We start from the raw sequence: 16,622 nt of genomic DNA, 5'->3' as shown, positions 1-16,622 counted from the left end.
AAAGTATTTCTTAGATGTATTATTAACATTCACTAATAAAATATTACTTAGATGTATTATTAACACTCAAATGGACACATTTCAGCCATCAAGCATGTGTCAAGCAAATTTCCTTAAGGGACATAATGTAATTAATTACTTCATCCATGTGATAATTCTGTATTGTGGTGTTCTTAGGACCTCACAGAACCATGGTTCTCATAATTGAAAGAAAGCCTCATTATCTACTATGTACCACAGTCAATTTATTCCCTCATGTTGTATCAACTTAGAAACATGATGCATTAGTGACACTTTCAAGTCAACACAAAAGTGTCTAGATGGCAGGTGGAATTTTGAATCCCAATGATAATTCAATAAGCTTTGACTAATCCCCAAGGTTTGTAAGACACTGGGTTAAGAATAATTAGGCAAGGACTCGGCTTTCTGCAAAAGGTCTGTACAGTTTATTCAGAGACCGTTCTAAAGTCAAAAATTAGGACTCAGTCCTTTTATAATACACAAATACATTCCTATCTTTAGACCACTCCCTTCTCAAACAACCAGTACTTTTCCACTAACCACAAAGAACCATAAAAGTTGCCACATTCTTCAAGGCTTTCACCTCCCCTCCCCCTTTATGACCCTCTTGGATTGAAACCCTCCAATGATTTTCTATTACCTACTCTACATCTTCACTCTGTTTACATCCCTACTAAAGGATATAACCTCAAAGTTTTACAATGCTAACCGATCTACCCCCATCCTGGTTTTATCTTCTCATAATTATCAAACTTTTCCCCCTATCCTACAATTTCAGAGTGGAACACTTAAGTCATTATCCTAACCCATGCAAATTATTCTAACAGGAGTTCAAATGCAAAGTCCTATTTTCTATGAAATCGTGTGACTTAGGCTGCTAAATCACACTCAAAGAGATGGTAGCATAACAGGAGGGATAGACCTAAAGGGGAAGTAACATTTCTGCAGAAGAGGTGGGGATGTGGTGTATAAATGGTCTTCTTCAAATCTCTGTGCTTTGAGTATACGTTTTTTTCACCACCCCTAACGGTAGCAATTGTGGTGGTGACAGGAGCAAGAAGTTGAAATGTAAAATCATGTGACTTAAGCTGCACTTATGGTGGTACGTTGAAGTAGGAAGTTTACATACTTAGGTTGGAGTCATTAAAACTAGTTTTTCAAACACTCCACAAATGTCTTGTTAACAAACTGTTGTTTTGGCAAGTCAGTTAGGACATCTACTTTCTGCATGACACAAGTAATTGTTCTAACAATTGTTAACAGACAGATTATTTCCCTTATAATTCACTGTATCACAATTCCAGTGGGTCAGAAGATTACATACACTAAGTTGACTGTGCCTATAAACAGATTGGAAAATTTCAGAAAATTATGTCATGGCTTTAGAAGCTTCTGATAGGCTAATTTACATCATTTGAGTCAATTGGAGGTGTACATGTGGATGTATTTCAAGGCCTACCTTCAAACTTAGTGCCTCTTTACTTGACATCATGAGAAAATCAAAAGAAATCAGCCAAGACTTCAGAAAAAAAATTGTGGACCTCCACAAGTCTGGTTCATCCTTGGGAGAAATTTCCAAAAGCCTGAAGGTACCACGTTCATCTGTACAAACAATATAGTACGCAAGTATAATCACCATTGGACCATGCAGATGTCATACAAGAAGGAGACGTGTTCTGTCTCCTGGAGATGAACGTACTTTGGTGCGAAAAGTGCAAATCAATCCCAGAACAACAGCAAAGGACCTTGTGAAGATGCTGGAGGAAACAGGTACAAAAGTATCTACAGTAAGGGAAAATAGCATTTGATCCCCTGCTGATTTTGTACGTTTGCCCACTGACAAAGAAATGATCAGTCGATCAATTTAATGGTAGGTTTATTTCAACAGTGAGAGAGAGAATAACAACAAAAGAATCCAGAAAAATGCATGTCAAAAATATTATAAATTGATTTGCATTTTAAATGAGGGAAATAAGTATTTGACCTTCTCTCAATCAGAAAGATTTCTGGCTCCCAGGTGTCTTTTATACAGGTAACGAGCTGAGACTAGGAGCGCACTCTTAAAGGGAGTGCTCCTAATCTCAGCTGGTTACCTGTATAAAAGACACCTGTCCACAGAAGCAATCAATCAGATTCCAAACTCTCCACCATGGCCAAGACCAAAGAGATCTCCAAGGATGTCAGCGACAAGATTGTAGACCTACACAAGGCTGGAATGGGCTACAAGACCATCACCAAGCAGCTTGGTGACAAGGTGACAACAGATGGTGTGATTATTCGCAAATGGAAGAAACACAAAAGAACTGTCAATCTCCCTCGGCCTGGGGCTCCATGCAAGATCTCACCTCGTGGAGTTGCAATGATCATGAGAACAGTGAGGAATCAGCCCAGAACTACACGGGAGGATCTTGTCTATGATCTCAAGGCAGCTGGGACCATAGTCACCAAGAAAACAATTGGTAACACACTACGCCGTGAAGGATTGAAATCCTGCAGCGCCCGCAAGGTCCCCCTGCTCAAGAAAAAAATACTTAAATACATGTAATTTTCTCCTGAAACATTTAAAGCTGCGATAGGTCCCTTTTTGGGTGACCCCACCAAATTCAGACAGATATTTGAGTTATAGATCTGTCACTATCATTGAAATCAATTCTAAGAAGCTTAGATCTATGCTATGTGCACAATTTCTATTCTTCCCATTCTTAACTTTCGTTTTTGCATCTTTTACTTTTGGTTTTGTTCACCGGCTTCAAATAGCTGAAAATACAATATTTTTGGTTATTGAAAACATATTTCACAGCTGTTTAGATTGTACAATGACTCTCTACACGATACTTGCTTGTTTTGTCACAAACTTATATTAGGCAAACTATTCGAATTTTAGCAACCAGGAAATGGCAGAGAGATTTCTGCATAACGTACTTTTAATTGAAGTACTGCAGAATTCCATTCATTCCTATGGAGCACTGCTCCTACTGGTGAGTGCCAATATGACCGACCGGTGGCTTCAAAGCCTCTCAATAGACTATTGAAAGCATCAGAAATCCAGGGTTTACTGGTTGGACCTGGGGCTGAGTTTGTGACAGACACCACATAGCCTGACAGTATAAAGGCAACTGAGGTAGGTGTTCTCTGGGCAGACTCTCATTAACCTCTTATTAAGTACCTGACAGATCTACACTCCAAAACCTAGAATTGAACAGCAAACTGTAAGTAACCTGCATAGCCTACTTTTTTATTATTTGCAAGTCCAATTGTGTATCTGGTACACGTTGTTTCCTTATATATTTTGCATAGTTCTGCAATGCATAGATTTAACTTTTTGTTTTTGAAAATAATGCTGTTAGAGTTTTGGGAATATTTTAAAATATACTTCAATTCATTGGTGACAGGTGTGGTTAGAATATAAAGGACAAAATATTATGTCAGCACTGAGCTCAATGTCTGCAATTGCCCAAGCTGCAACATTCCAAACTTTACAAATTGTGAGTAGCCTGGTGGAACCAGCCTGATCGCTGCAGTCAGTATTCTGCTACGTGAAAGTGAAATAGAATGTTGAACGCAGCAATCAGGCTGGTTCCACAAGGCTATAGCGTGAGGGCTATTTAGGGGAAACTTTGGTCATTGTGAGGGCTGTTTTTGGACAGAAAATGTCACCCAAGTATTTTTTTAATGCTTTATTTTACAATTACATTTTTATTTTTAGAATGTTCATAGTGTCAGGAAATCGATTGTGATTCTTCAGGGTAAGAGCGTTTTCTCCTGAGTGGTGAAGCAGTCTAAGGCACTGCATCTCAGTGCTAGAGGTGTCACTACAGACCCTGGTTTGATCCCAGGCTGTATAGCGTGATTGGGAGTCCCATAGGGTGGTGCACATTTGGCTCAGCATCATCCGGGTTAGGGGAGGGTTTGGCTGGGGTAGGCCATCATTGTAAAGTAAGTATTTGTTCTTTAACTGACTTGCCTAGTTAAATAAAATGATCTAGGCTATTCTGATGTTTTGAAGCCATGCATACACTTTTCACGTTGCATTTACAGTACACATACCTAGGTAGTTCAATTGATAAATTAAATTAAAAGTCAAGGTAACTTAGCACACAGTTTAGATTCTACCATCGGTGTGTATTCATGGATGCAAAGGGAAGCCAGGCTTCCCCAGCAATAAACATAAAATGATTTATCCTTGTCTCTCTGTTTTTCATACTTTTCCTTCAATTTGCAAGAGGCTGAATGTATCTCACCGGAGAAAGCATCAGAGCGAGCGAAACAAAGACCATCTTTTTTAGTATTGTAGCCCTGCTATCTGATGCTGTCTTGACAAAAAGATTATGACATTGTTGCCACCCGTAGCATTGAATGCAAGGGAAGCCAGCAAGCATTTGGCCTCTCATGATAAAAAAAATAAAAATAAGAATAAACAATCAGCATTGAGCTAAACTGAGTGAGCTCAACTGTGAATAGCTCTGGCACACAAAAATAAAATGTCAAAGGAAGCCAGTTGGATTTGGCTTCATCTCTTTTTACCGTTGTCCTCCGGTGGCTAGCTAGCTAAAATGGTCCCTTTTCTTAAATTAGCAATGGATGGAAATAGAGATTTGGACTTGTGATTTTATTAAATTTTCCATACACAACAATGATTATAACAGCGATTCTGATCCAACCATAAATTCATACAGTGTCCCCCTGGCCTGAGGGGATGGAAGTTCAATATGTAGATAGACGTAGTAGGCTAATGTTAACTAACAAGCCTGATGCATCGTTGCCCATGAAAGGAATTTAGGCTAGCGAGCAAGCATTTTAGCCAAATATTTACATATTCAATTAGGGAAATCCTACTGTGAAGTGTGCATGTGCAATAACTCAATTCGTCCTTGCACTCCTTCTAAACAATAAAAAAAAATTAACTTTGGTAAAGGGCAGTCTACAAAACTTTGTGTACTCTGTTCGAAAGAGATTTTAGTTTTGGAAACAGAGAACTGAATTGAGATCAAATGTTTCATCAATGAGAAAATTAGCAGAATGTCAGCCAAAATCCATCTTGCTCCATCTTCTCCCACTGCCGGACACTGGGCTTCCTCTCATCAACATACAGTATTTGGTGGTGGTGGAAATGCCAAATGAATGCTTCAGATTTCTACATCTGTTGAACCGTCTGGCTCATTGTTCTACCTGTGCGTGTGTAACAGTACTCTTCTTGCGTTGTGTACAATCAATCATTGACACGAACTCCAACTGGTAACACCAGTCATGGAGCTTTATTCTGATAGGAACAGCACAAAATTGCACGTCATGCAATGCACGGCTCACCATCCAAATCTGCACTCACGCACTGTACAAAATATACAACCCCCCCCACCAGACACAGTAAGTTGCTAGCTAGTATTAGCTGGAATTCTCTACAACAAAATGCACAACAAATATTCACCAAAAACCGTTGCATCTTGTGTGATGTTCGAATAACATTTACAAACAAATTGATATAAATTGTACATTTAAATCATCACTTGGGAGAATAAAAATCACTTTTGATGTACAGTGCTTTGCAACCAACAACTTACCGCTGGTTTGGTGTTTGTTCACTGGGACGATTCTAACTGAAACATCCTCCCTCGTAAGCAAGCTACGCAAACCAGCCAATAAGATGCCATGTTGAGTAGGTGAAGGCAAGACAAAAATAAAACCAAACACACATTGGCTAAACAATAAAGTGGCAAGGGGAATCACCAATATAACCCTGTTACACTCCCCCCTACTGAATTCCACTTGCAAAGAAAAATTATAAAAATACAAAACCACACTGTGCAAACATACCAGGTACAGAGACACTCAACATATGTACAGAATAATGTACAGTGAAAAAAACAATGCTATATTTTTATACTACCTAATAGAGAAAACTAAAAGGTAAAGCTGTGTATATCGAGGATGCAGACCCTGCTTTTAAACAGTCACTAAATATTCCAGTCATTAGACTATTCTCCTTGAGAATTAGAGTGAAAGGTGGTTGATCAATCCCCTTAACCCTCATAGGCAAACATGCCTGTTACATGTTAAGTACACTCAGTGACTAAAACATCCAAGTAATAAAATAAACTACCATAAGAGACTTTATCATATCCGTCACATTACCATCCTGCAACCTCTAATCATGGTCACAATGATGTAAAAACAAAACAAATAAAACATGTCAATACCATTGACCCTCTCTATTCACATATTAACCTTCAAGAGCCAACTTTCTGCTGATTCATAATCTCAATCAGTCTTGACACTGGTTTAAATAGTCTTCCTGCCCTTGACCTAATACGACCCCGAGTACCTTCAACTGCATAAGGAGTGACAGTGTTGTGTACTATTGCAATAGTGGGACTGTCAACACAGTCAGTGCATAACCGATCAGTTAAGGAATGGTCCGAGTTTGGTAGGTCAGTCACCTGTTCCTTTAGAAGGCAACTCTGACACCCACACTCTTGTTCTGTACTCAGCATCATCATCCACTGCAGTGTCCATGGCAGCTGAGACCACAAGGCTGTCATTCATTTCCTCAGATTCTGTTAACCCAGACATGTCTGTTCCCTCGTCAATGGCAGCATGGGGAAGAGGAAGAAAGTTGACTGGCATTATCAGGTTGCGATGTACCGATTCCCTTTTTGGAACTTACGGTCAGACTGTTGTGGCCTCTGCTCCAGCACAAGCTCCAGCATTGCAAGGACACGTTCCATCGGCTCAGCTGAGCCCTGAATACTCTGGGCTGGTGAAGGCACCACATTAGGTACTTCCATTTGGGGCCTCACAGCAGGCATGGTGATAGGCATGACAGCACCAACTTCCTGCTTCATTGTTGCGATGGCTGGGGTCACCTTAGATAAGTGAGAGTACCTCTGCTCCCTCCTGTATTCATCCAACCTCTCATGAACATCTGCAGCGGTCCACTGCTGTAATGGCTTGCACTTAAAGGTAAGCGACAGTTCAGCGTTAGGGCAATGTCTGATGAACATGACTGTGACCTCACGAGATGGGTCTTCAACACTTTTTTTCTGTCTCTTTAGACAATCTTCAGCAACCTCCATAGCCCTGTTCAGTCTGAGCCAATAGTCGAATGGTTGTTCATCAATCAGAGGTAATGTGGCATAAAAGTCAGCGAGGGGCATGCTTGAAAAAGCAGGGTCACTAAAATGTTGTTTCAGTATGTCAAAGATGGGACTCGGGCCTTTAGATAAATCAACGGAGGGATTGCTGCGTATGCCCACTTTAACAACATCGCGGGCCCTTCCCATAAGCCTACCCATAACCTCATCTGCTTGGTCCATCACAGATACGCCCCTCTTACACATGTAAACCATGACCATATCCTCCCACTCATGCACTGTGCACTTTTCAGAGCCATCCCCCCGAAAGTACACCGGTTCCCTGATATCAGACTTCAATACCAGGTTCAGGCCTGACACATCCATACCCCTAGAGCTGCATGCATTCCCCATAACATTGTCCGCAACATGTCCAACAATTGCCTTTGACTCCAAACAGGAGTCAATGTTCTCCCCAATGGAATGACCAATCTGCTGTACTATGTCTGCTATGAAATCCATGGAGACCTCCCCACTCCCTGTATTTGGCAAAACTCTTTCATACACATCCTTGGGCATTTCCATAGGTAAACTATCATCAAAACTCCCAAAACCCTCCAGTTTAGGCATAGGTGTAGAAGCAACTGGAATTTTGGCTGAACCCCTACCAACAGATGGTGACAGATGAAATGTCAGGAAACCCCTACCTCTCCCAACACCTTCCATGTTAATAATGGGAAATCAACAGACTAATAAAAATGTCAATGGCAAAATATTTATTTTTTACCTCAAGTCAAAATCTAACCTATATCTAGTACACTGGTAAAACTCACCCTACTTATATCAGATATACGTTAGAATTGCAAATAAACAAGTAGAGAAAGTCTCAACCAGAGAAATCATCCATTTCGATAGTAAAACGTCGCAGTAGGGCCCTCTTCTGGCGAAATGCGATATTGCCTTCTTATCTGATTCTTCAACGGCAACCACGGCGAAGTTCTGAGATGGAAATCCAGCGAAGGAAGATCTGATCCAGAAGAACGGTCACGGCACCACTGTAACAGTACTCTTCTTGCGTTGTGTACAATCAATAACCGACACAAACTCCAACTTGTAACACCAGTCGTGGAGCTTTATTCTGATAGGAACAGCACAAAATTGCACGTCATGCAATGCACGGCTCACCATCCAACTCTGCACTCACGCACGCTAGTTTGGTGCTTGTTCAATGGGCAATGTAGTTAGCAAAATAATACAATTACAATATACAATATAATATCTTTAACAATGTACCTGATAGGAACAGCACAAAATTGCACGTCATGCAATGCACGACTCACGATCCAACTCTGCACTCACGCACTGTACAAAATATACAAACCCCCCACCAGACACAGTAAGTTGCTAGCTAGTATTAGCTGGAAATCTCTACAACAAAATACACAACAAATATTTAAATCATCACTTGGGAGAATAAAAATCACTTTTGACGTACAGTGCTTTGCAACAAACAACTTACCGCTGGTTCGGTGCTTGTTCACTGGGACGATTCTAAATGAAACATCCTCCCTCGTAAGCAAGCTACGCAAACCAGCCAATAAGATGCCATGTTGAGTAGGTGAAGGCAAGACAAAAATAAAACCAAACACCCATTGGCTTAACAATAAAGTGGCAATGGGAATTACCAATATAACCCTGTTACACGTGTGCTGTATGAGATTCATAGACCGCTTCAACAACTTGAAAGACAGGAGGATGTCTTTGGCGTTTCTCTTCAAGTAGGGTGAGTCAACATATTTTTCTACTTGCTCGCACACACACACAAATCAGTGCCATGCACAGCCACATCATATTTAGCTTACGGGAATGCCGCAGGTACTTCATGTTTTTGATGGAAGACCAGATGTGTTGAATTTAGGCAATCACTGAACTGATCAACTAGCTCAGTTGGTCTGGTATGGTGCCTAGTTGGAACAAATCCTGCAGTACCTGAGACACTCCAGGAACAGGGTTGCCTACCCCTGGCCTACAAGAAGGGGCTAGTTAGGGGTTGGTTTTGAAAGGGCCTCTATTTTTTTCTACGAGAACCATTCTTCAGCATGCAAGGCACTTCTGATTAGCATTGTTACTGTAAGTATCATAATTTGGGAATTACCAGCTTTAATAAACTGTGTCATGATAATTGTGTTATTTAAAGAAAAATGTCCTCACTGAATAAAAACAAAACATTGAGTGTAATATCTGCTCTTTGTCTTGAAATATGATCACATGATAATCTATGGTTCTAGTCAATTCAGTTTAATTTAATTCAACTGACACTGCATCTGTTCCTCCAAACGAGGCTCCTGCTGCATGAAACACCCAATCCTGTTATTTTCTGTTTTTTAAAATGTTTTGTGTGTTGGTCATGTAATGAACACAGAAGAGAATCCACATGGATCTCATTAAGCTTTATTGATCAGAAAAGTTAGCTAGTTAAACTTTCAGTAGTGACACAGTGGCTTGGGAAAGTATTCACCCACGTTGGCATTTTTCCTATTTTGTTGCCTTACAACCTGGGATAAAAATATATTTTGGGGGGGGGTTTTATCATTTGATTTACACGATGCCGACCACTTTGAAGATGCAAAATATTATTTGTGAAACAAACAAGAAATAAGACAAAACAGAACTAGAGCGCGCATAACTATTCACCCCCCAAAAGTCAATACTTTGTAGAGCCACCTTTTGCAGCAATTATAGTGCAAGTCTCTTGGGGTATGTCTCTATAAGCTTGGCACATCTAGCCACTGGGATTTTTACCCATTCCTCAAAGCAAAACTGCTCCAGCTCCTCCAAGTTGGATGGGTTCCGCTGGTGTACAGCAATCTTTAAGTCATACCACAGATTCTCAATTGGATTGAGGTCTGGGCTTTGACTAGGCCATTCCAAGACATTTAAATGTTTCCCATTAAATCACTTGAGTGTTGCTTAGGGTCATTGTCCTGCTGGAAGATGAACCCCAGTCTCAAATCTCTGGAAGACTGAAACAGATTTCCCTCAAGAATTTCCCTGTATTTAGCTCCATCCATCATTCATTCAATTCTGACCAGTATCCCAGTCCCTGCTGATGAAAAACATCGTGTTCTCGGGGTGATGAGAGGTGTTGGGTTTGCGTCAGACATAGCGTTTTCCTTGATGGCTAAAAAGCTCAATTTTAGTCTCATCTGACCAGAGTACCTTCTTCCATATGTTTGGAGTCTCCCGCATGCCTTTTGGCGAACACCAAACACAGATTTTTTTCGGGCCACTCTTCCATAAAGCCAAGCTCTGTGGAGTGTATGGCTTAAAGTGGTCCTATGGACAGATACTACAATCTCCGCTGAGGAGCTTTGCAGCTCCTTCAGGGTTATCTTTGGTCTCTTTGTTGCCTCTCTAATTAATGCCCTCCTTGCCTGGTCTGTGAGTTTTGGTGGGCAGCCCTCTCTTGGCAGGTTTGTTGTGGTGCCATATTCTTCACATTTTTTAATAATGGAGTTTATGGTGCGCTGTAGGATGTTCAAAGTTTCTGATATTTTTTTTTTATAACCAAACCCTGATCTGTACTTCTCCACAACTTTGTCCCTGACTTGTTTGGAGAGTTCCTTGGTCTTCATGGTGCCGCTTGCTTGGTGGTGTTGCAGACTCTGCGGCCTTTCAGAACAGGTGTGTGTATATATACTTAGATCATGTGACAGATCATGTGACACTTAGATTGGTGGACTTTATTTAACTAATTATGTGATTTTTGAAGGTAAGTGGTTGCACCAGATCTTATTTAGGGGCTTAATAGTAAAGGGGGTGAATACATACAGTTGAAGACAGAAGTTTACATACACCTTAGCCAAATACATTTAAACTCAGTTTTTCAGAGTTCCTGACATTTAATTCTTATAAAAATTCCCCGTCTTAGGTTGGTTAGGATCACCACTTTATTTTAAGAATGTGAAATGCCAGAATAATAGTAGAGAATGATTTATTTCAGGTTTAATTTCTTTCATCACATTCCCAGTGGGTCAGAAGTTTACATACACTCAATTAGTATTTGGTAGCATTGCCTTTAAATTGTTTAATTGGGTCAAACGTTTCTGGTAGCCTTCCACAAGCTACCCACAATAAGCTTGGTGAATTTTGGCCGATTCCTCCCGATAGAGCTGGTGTAACTTTTTCAGTTCTGCCCACACATTTTCTTTGGGATTGAGGTCAGGGCTTTGTGATGGCCACTCAATACCTTGACTTTGTTGTCCTTAACTTTGGAAGTATGCTTGGGGTCATTGTCCATTTGGAAGACCCATTTGCGACCAAAGTTTAACTTCCTGACTGATGTCTTGAGATGTTGCTTCAATATATCCACATCATTTTCCTACCTCATGATGCCATCAATTTTGTGAAGCGCACCAGTCTCTCCTGCAGCCAAGCACACCCGCAACATGATGCTGCCATCCCTGTGCTTCACGGTTGGGATGGTGTTCTTTGGCATGCAAGCATACTCCTATTTCCTCCAAACATAATGATGGTCATTATAGCCAAACAGTTCTATTATTGTTTCATCAGACCAGAGGACATTTCTCCAAAAAGTAGGATCTTCGTCCCCATGTGCAGTTGCAAACCGTAGTATGGCTTTTTTTATGGCTGTTTTTGAGCAGTGCCTTCCTTATTGAGCGACCTTTCAGGTTATGTCAATATAGGACTCGTTTTACTGTGGATATAGATACTTTTGTACCTGTTTCCTCCAGGATATTCACAAGGTCCTTTGCTTTTGTTCTGGGATTGATTTGCACAGTACGTTCATCTCTAGGAGACAGAACGCGTCTCCTTCCTGAGCGGTATGACGTCTGCGTGCTCCCATGGTGTTTATACTTGCGTACTATTGTTTGTACAGATGAACGTGGTACCTTCAGCCGTACCTTGAACCGAAATTTCCCCCAAGGATGAACCAGACATGTGGAGGTCTACAATGTGTTTCTGAGGTCTTGGCTGATTTCTTTTGCTTTCCCCATGATGTCAAGCAAAGAGGCACTGAGTTTGAAGGAAGGCATTGAAATACATCCACAGGTACACCTCCAATTGACTCAAATGATGTCAATTAGCCTATCAGAAGCTTCTAAAGCCATGACATAATTTTCTGAAATTTTCCAAGCTGTCAACTTAGTGTTTGTAAACTTCTGGCCCACTAGAATTGTGATACAGTGAATTATAAGTTAACTAATCTGTCTCTAAACAATTGTTGGAAAAATTACTTGTGTCATGCACAAAGTAGATGTCCTAAGCGACTTGCCAAAACTATAGTTTGCTAACAAGACATTTGTGGAGTGGTTGAAAAACAAGTTTCAATGACTCCAACCTAAGTGTATGTAAACTTCCGACTTCAACTGTATCTACGCACCACTTTTCCGTTTGTAATTTGTTTTTATGTATTTATTTTTTTCAGTTCACTTCACCAATTTTGACTATTTTGTGTATGTCCATTACATGAAGTCCAAATAAAAATCCATTGAAATTACAGGTTGTAATGCAACAAAATAGGAAAAATGCCAAGGGGGATGAATACTTTTGCAAGGCACTCTAGGTTCTATGTTCCGGTACAAATTTCAGCCGGACTCTGACTGTTTTTTTATGCCACTTTGCCAGCTCACAATAGCATCTCCAAGTTCCTTATTAGATCTGATTTTTTTGTTGTTGTTGACCGTATTCGAGACGAAATTGGTAGATTGCTCGTGCGCCTCTTTCCCCGCTTCTATGACTTTGATAAATGTATCTTTCTCTAGTCCACATTTTAAGGGAGTGTCGGGACCCCAGGACGCCATTTCAATAGTTATTATTCATGCTCCTCTCCCAATGGTGTATAGGGTTTTTAGATATCCTCACCCAGGGCACTATTACTCTCTATTAAAATGTTTCCAGGTAGGGATACCCACTTCCCTGGATTGTTTTTACAGTATGGGTCCCTAATCATTTAGTCAAGGGACCTGATACCTTGTGTTGAGAACCATACTGAAGCGTCTGCCAATTTACTACTGGAGATTATGGGAGACATAATGTCTTATTCCAGTGTCACTCCTCAAGTATCACTGTTGACAACACACATTACCTGTATTGACAACTAATGTTTTTTTATTGCTACACAATCGGTCTCTAATACTTAGCCCCTCTAGGGCACAAACCAATCTCTTTACTTATCGCCTCAGCCAGTCCACAGCCATATATACACACACATCGATTTCAAATAACTTCTTAATACTTATGTTCTTCTCCACCCACGGAGGTGAGCCCCCTTTAGAACTCACAGGCAACAGTCGATCACCATTCACATTACCAGATAGTGACAATGTCTCCTCCTTGACAGCCACTACTGCCGGAAAACGCCGAAAACTTATCTGCATACTACACAAACAATACAGACACTTAAATAGTCTACATTTCTGGTGGCTAAACCCTAACCTTCTGGTGGCCAATCCCCTGAACTTCAGATGGCAAAACCCTAACCTTCTGGTTGCTGAACCCCTTAGGGGCTCCAACCAGTCGCATATATACAATGGGCTTACTGAATAAATCCAGGCTTTCTAGGTCAGTTTCCCATCATTTATATTCAGCCTACAACCCTCATCTCCCAAAGATGTCAGAATGAGTGGAAACAGCTATGTGAACTCTGCCTATCTCGTTTTTGTGTACCGGCTCCTGTTCCACTGATTTGGACTGTAAATTGTGGTAAATCCTGCCGACAATGCCAATTGTTCTAGTACAAATTCAAGCCGGACTTCAAATAAAGCTCAAGCTAGATGTATTTGCCACACTGGGTCATACAACTGCAAAGACAAGATATGAAGTCACAAGCACAGACCCCCCCCCTTCTGTGCCTTGAGGTCAGGGAGTCAGTCACATAATTGCTCTTCTTATATGCAGAGAGAACACTTATTTTTATTCTAATAAATTCTGATATACAACATCTTAATAAGAGAATATAATGACAAACACATTGAGAAAATATTATGTAAGAGTAAATGATGATCTATCAGCTGGCTCCTATCCCACCCTTATGGACAGATGTTTGTTTACTTCCCTCTAGCCAATACCACTTCACATAGAATGATCTACCTAACCCATAACACGATCATCACTATTGCTAGGATACTAATATGATTATAAACATACTAAAACAGTTATATTGTTGAATTACTTAGCAGTCAAGTCAAATAAATATTTTTTTATTGTATACAGCAAACATATTCTTCAAACAACACCTCAATTACTCCTGCTACCGCACCCACTGCTGCACCAGGTGGTCCTGCAATAAGACCTCCAATAGTAGCTCCGCTTGCAGCAACAGAACCTGCAACACCTACATAATGCCCAGCTGTGTTCATTCTTTCAGCTTTCTCTCGAGCCTCTCTTTCATGTTTTTCCCTCAGCTCCATTCTTGCTTTCTCCAGAGCCTCTCCTTCAAATATTTTCTTCAGTTTCTCCTCTTTGTTTCTCGTCTCCTCATTCTCTCTCAGGATCCTTTTCTTCTCCTCTTCAATCTCTCTCTCAGCCTCCTGGAACATCTCAGTGGTGTAATGGCTTCCTCCATTCATCATGACCATGTTGTTTATCTTCTCAAGCAGCTCAGTGACCTGGGAGGGATTCTTATCTTTGTTGTTGAAGACGTGATATCCCCCCTTGCATTGGTCAACTAAGTTTACTAGATTTGGATTTCCAGACAAATTCTTCAATTGTTCCATCCCGAAGTTTGTCTCCATGTGTGAAGGGAACCATGTTGTATTTTGATGCTTCGTCACCGAAGAGTTTCTGAATCATCTTCACTGTTTTCTGCTCCTCTTCAGTGAATCTTCCCAGCTTGATCACAATCAGGAACACATAAGGACCCGGAGAAGAGAGGTTGATGCACATTGATCTTTTCTATTGCTTCCTCCTGTGTAAACTTTGTCAAACAACCCCGGGGTGTCAATAACAGCCATACTCTGCCCACACCATTTCTCATTTTTTTTATCACAATCTTTAGTCACAGAGTTGGAATTTTAATTTTGATTTGAACAATCTCGTCCCCAGGATTGTGTTTCCTGCTGCACTCTTCCCAGCACCAGTCTTCCCCAACAGCACAATCTGTTTCTCTGTTGGATAACAAGGAAAAGTTGTTACTGTTGGTAAAGCAGCTGTTAACTGTTGATTCTGAGAACTCCTGGGAGGCCTATGACCAGGGTGGAACATCACAAGTCAGTTGCATATTAGCCTTTTTTCTATTATGACTAACAATCAATCAACACTGCAGAGGACATAGCTTACATGAAAATGCATAGCTTTATCACATGCGTTTTCAAAGACACAACTAGGCATATCAGACTTATGGTCATTGCACCGGCAATACTGGGAAGTGATGGAATAGAAGAAGTATGGAGATTAAAAGTAGTGTTCTGACAAGCACACAAATGACCCTATATTTTAGCCCATTCCTTGCAAGGCATGATTTGTTTTGTAATGAATAAAAGGTAGAACAGTCCAAATCAGTTTCCATCACCATCTTGTACAGTGAAGTGAAGACTAAGTACTCACCAGTCATGTTTTGGAGCATTGTCAGGCTCTTACCAGGTCTAGTGTTCCCAACCAGAGCAATCCGGGTCTCTATTGGATAAAAAATAAAATGTTACTGTATAGAAAAGTCTGATATTGATGTTCTTTCTGTTTGGCCATCTAATTGAACATCTATTAAAGCTACATTTTCAGTCTCACGTTGCTTCTTAGACTTACATTTTTGGTCTATAAAATTACAAACTGTAATCAACTTAACAATGACATTATATACAGGTAACTGCCAAAATAAAGGAAACACCATTGACAGCGCTGTCATTGTCCATTCCTTGCCTACCCACTAAGTTTCCACATTAGGAAAATATGGCAGCAGTGTCTTACTGTCTTGGGTAGAGCACCAGTTGAAAAAGTGCAATAGAATGGATATTGTGTGGGACACATAGAAAGATGAAGTCTAAAACACTCAACGAGAGAGAAGCCAGGAAAAGGCATCTGGATGAATGTTGACAAAATGTCGACACAAGGTGTGAAGATGAATCTGAAGATGGAAAAGAGCTATGCTACAATTGATGAGTCTGTGGCCTCAAAAGGCTCTCTGACATCAATGCTGGAATGAGACTGTCTGTGAACCATCAGATCCTCCTCTCCACCCTCTCCGAGTTGGGCATCTCCGGCGCAGCCCACGCTTGGTTTGCGTCCTACCTGACAGGTCGCTCCTACCAGGTGGCGTGGCGAGAATCTGTCTCCGCACCATGCGCTCTTACCACTGGTGTCCCCCAGGGCTCTGTTCTAGGCCCTCTCCTATTCTCGCTGTACACCAAGTCACTTGGCTCTGTCATATCCTCACATGGTCTCTCCTATCATTGCTATGCAGACGACACACAATTAATCTTCTCCTTTCCCCCTTCTGATAACCAGGCGGCGAATCGCATCTCTGCATGTCTGTCAGACATATCAGTGTGGATGACGGATCACCACCTCAAGCTGAAC

At 40.8% G+C, this 16,622-nt stretch overlaps 1 long non-coding RNA gene and 1 pseudogene across 1 annotated transcript; both read right to left on the bottom strand.

Moving 5' to 3' along the window:
- Positions 1-7,854: 7,854 nt before the first annotated feature.
- On the bottom strand, positions 7,855-8,650 carry LOC106610454 (uncharacterized). Its single transcript, XR_001329914.2, has 3 exons — positions 8,608-8,650; positions 8,382-8,450; positions 7,855-8,226 (listed from the first exon to the last, which is right to left on the bottom strand). It is a non-coding gene; the product is annotated as an uncharacterized lncRNA (long non-coding RNA).
- Positions 8,651-14,311: 5,661 nt separating this feature from the next.
- LOC123744287 (GTPase IMAP family member 9-like) lies at positions 14,312-15,716 on the bottom strand (annotated as a pseudogene).
- Between the last annotated feature and the right edge of the window lie 906 nt (positions 15,717-16,622).

This window comes from Salmo salar, chromosome ssa08 (assembly GCF_905237065.1).
Source record: "Salmo salar chromosome ssa08, Ssal_v3.1, whole genome shotgun sequence".
In the NCBI taxonomy this organism is placed as follows: Eukaryota; Metazoa; Chordata; class Actinopteri; order Salmoniformes; family Salmonidae; genus Salmo; species Salmo salar.
Note: the sequence above shows the minus strand (reverse complement) of the source record. Positions and strands in the feature narration are given on the sequence as shown.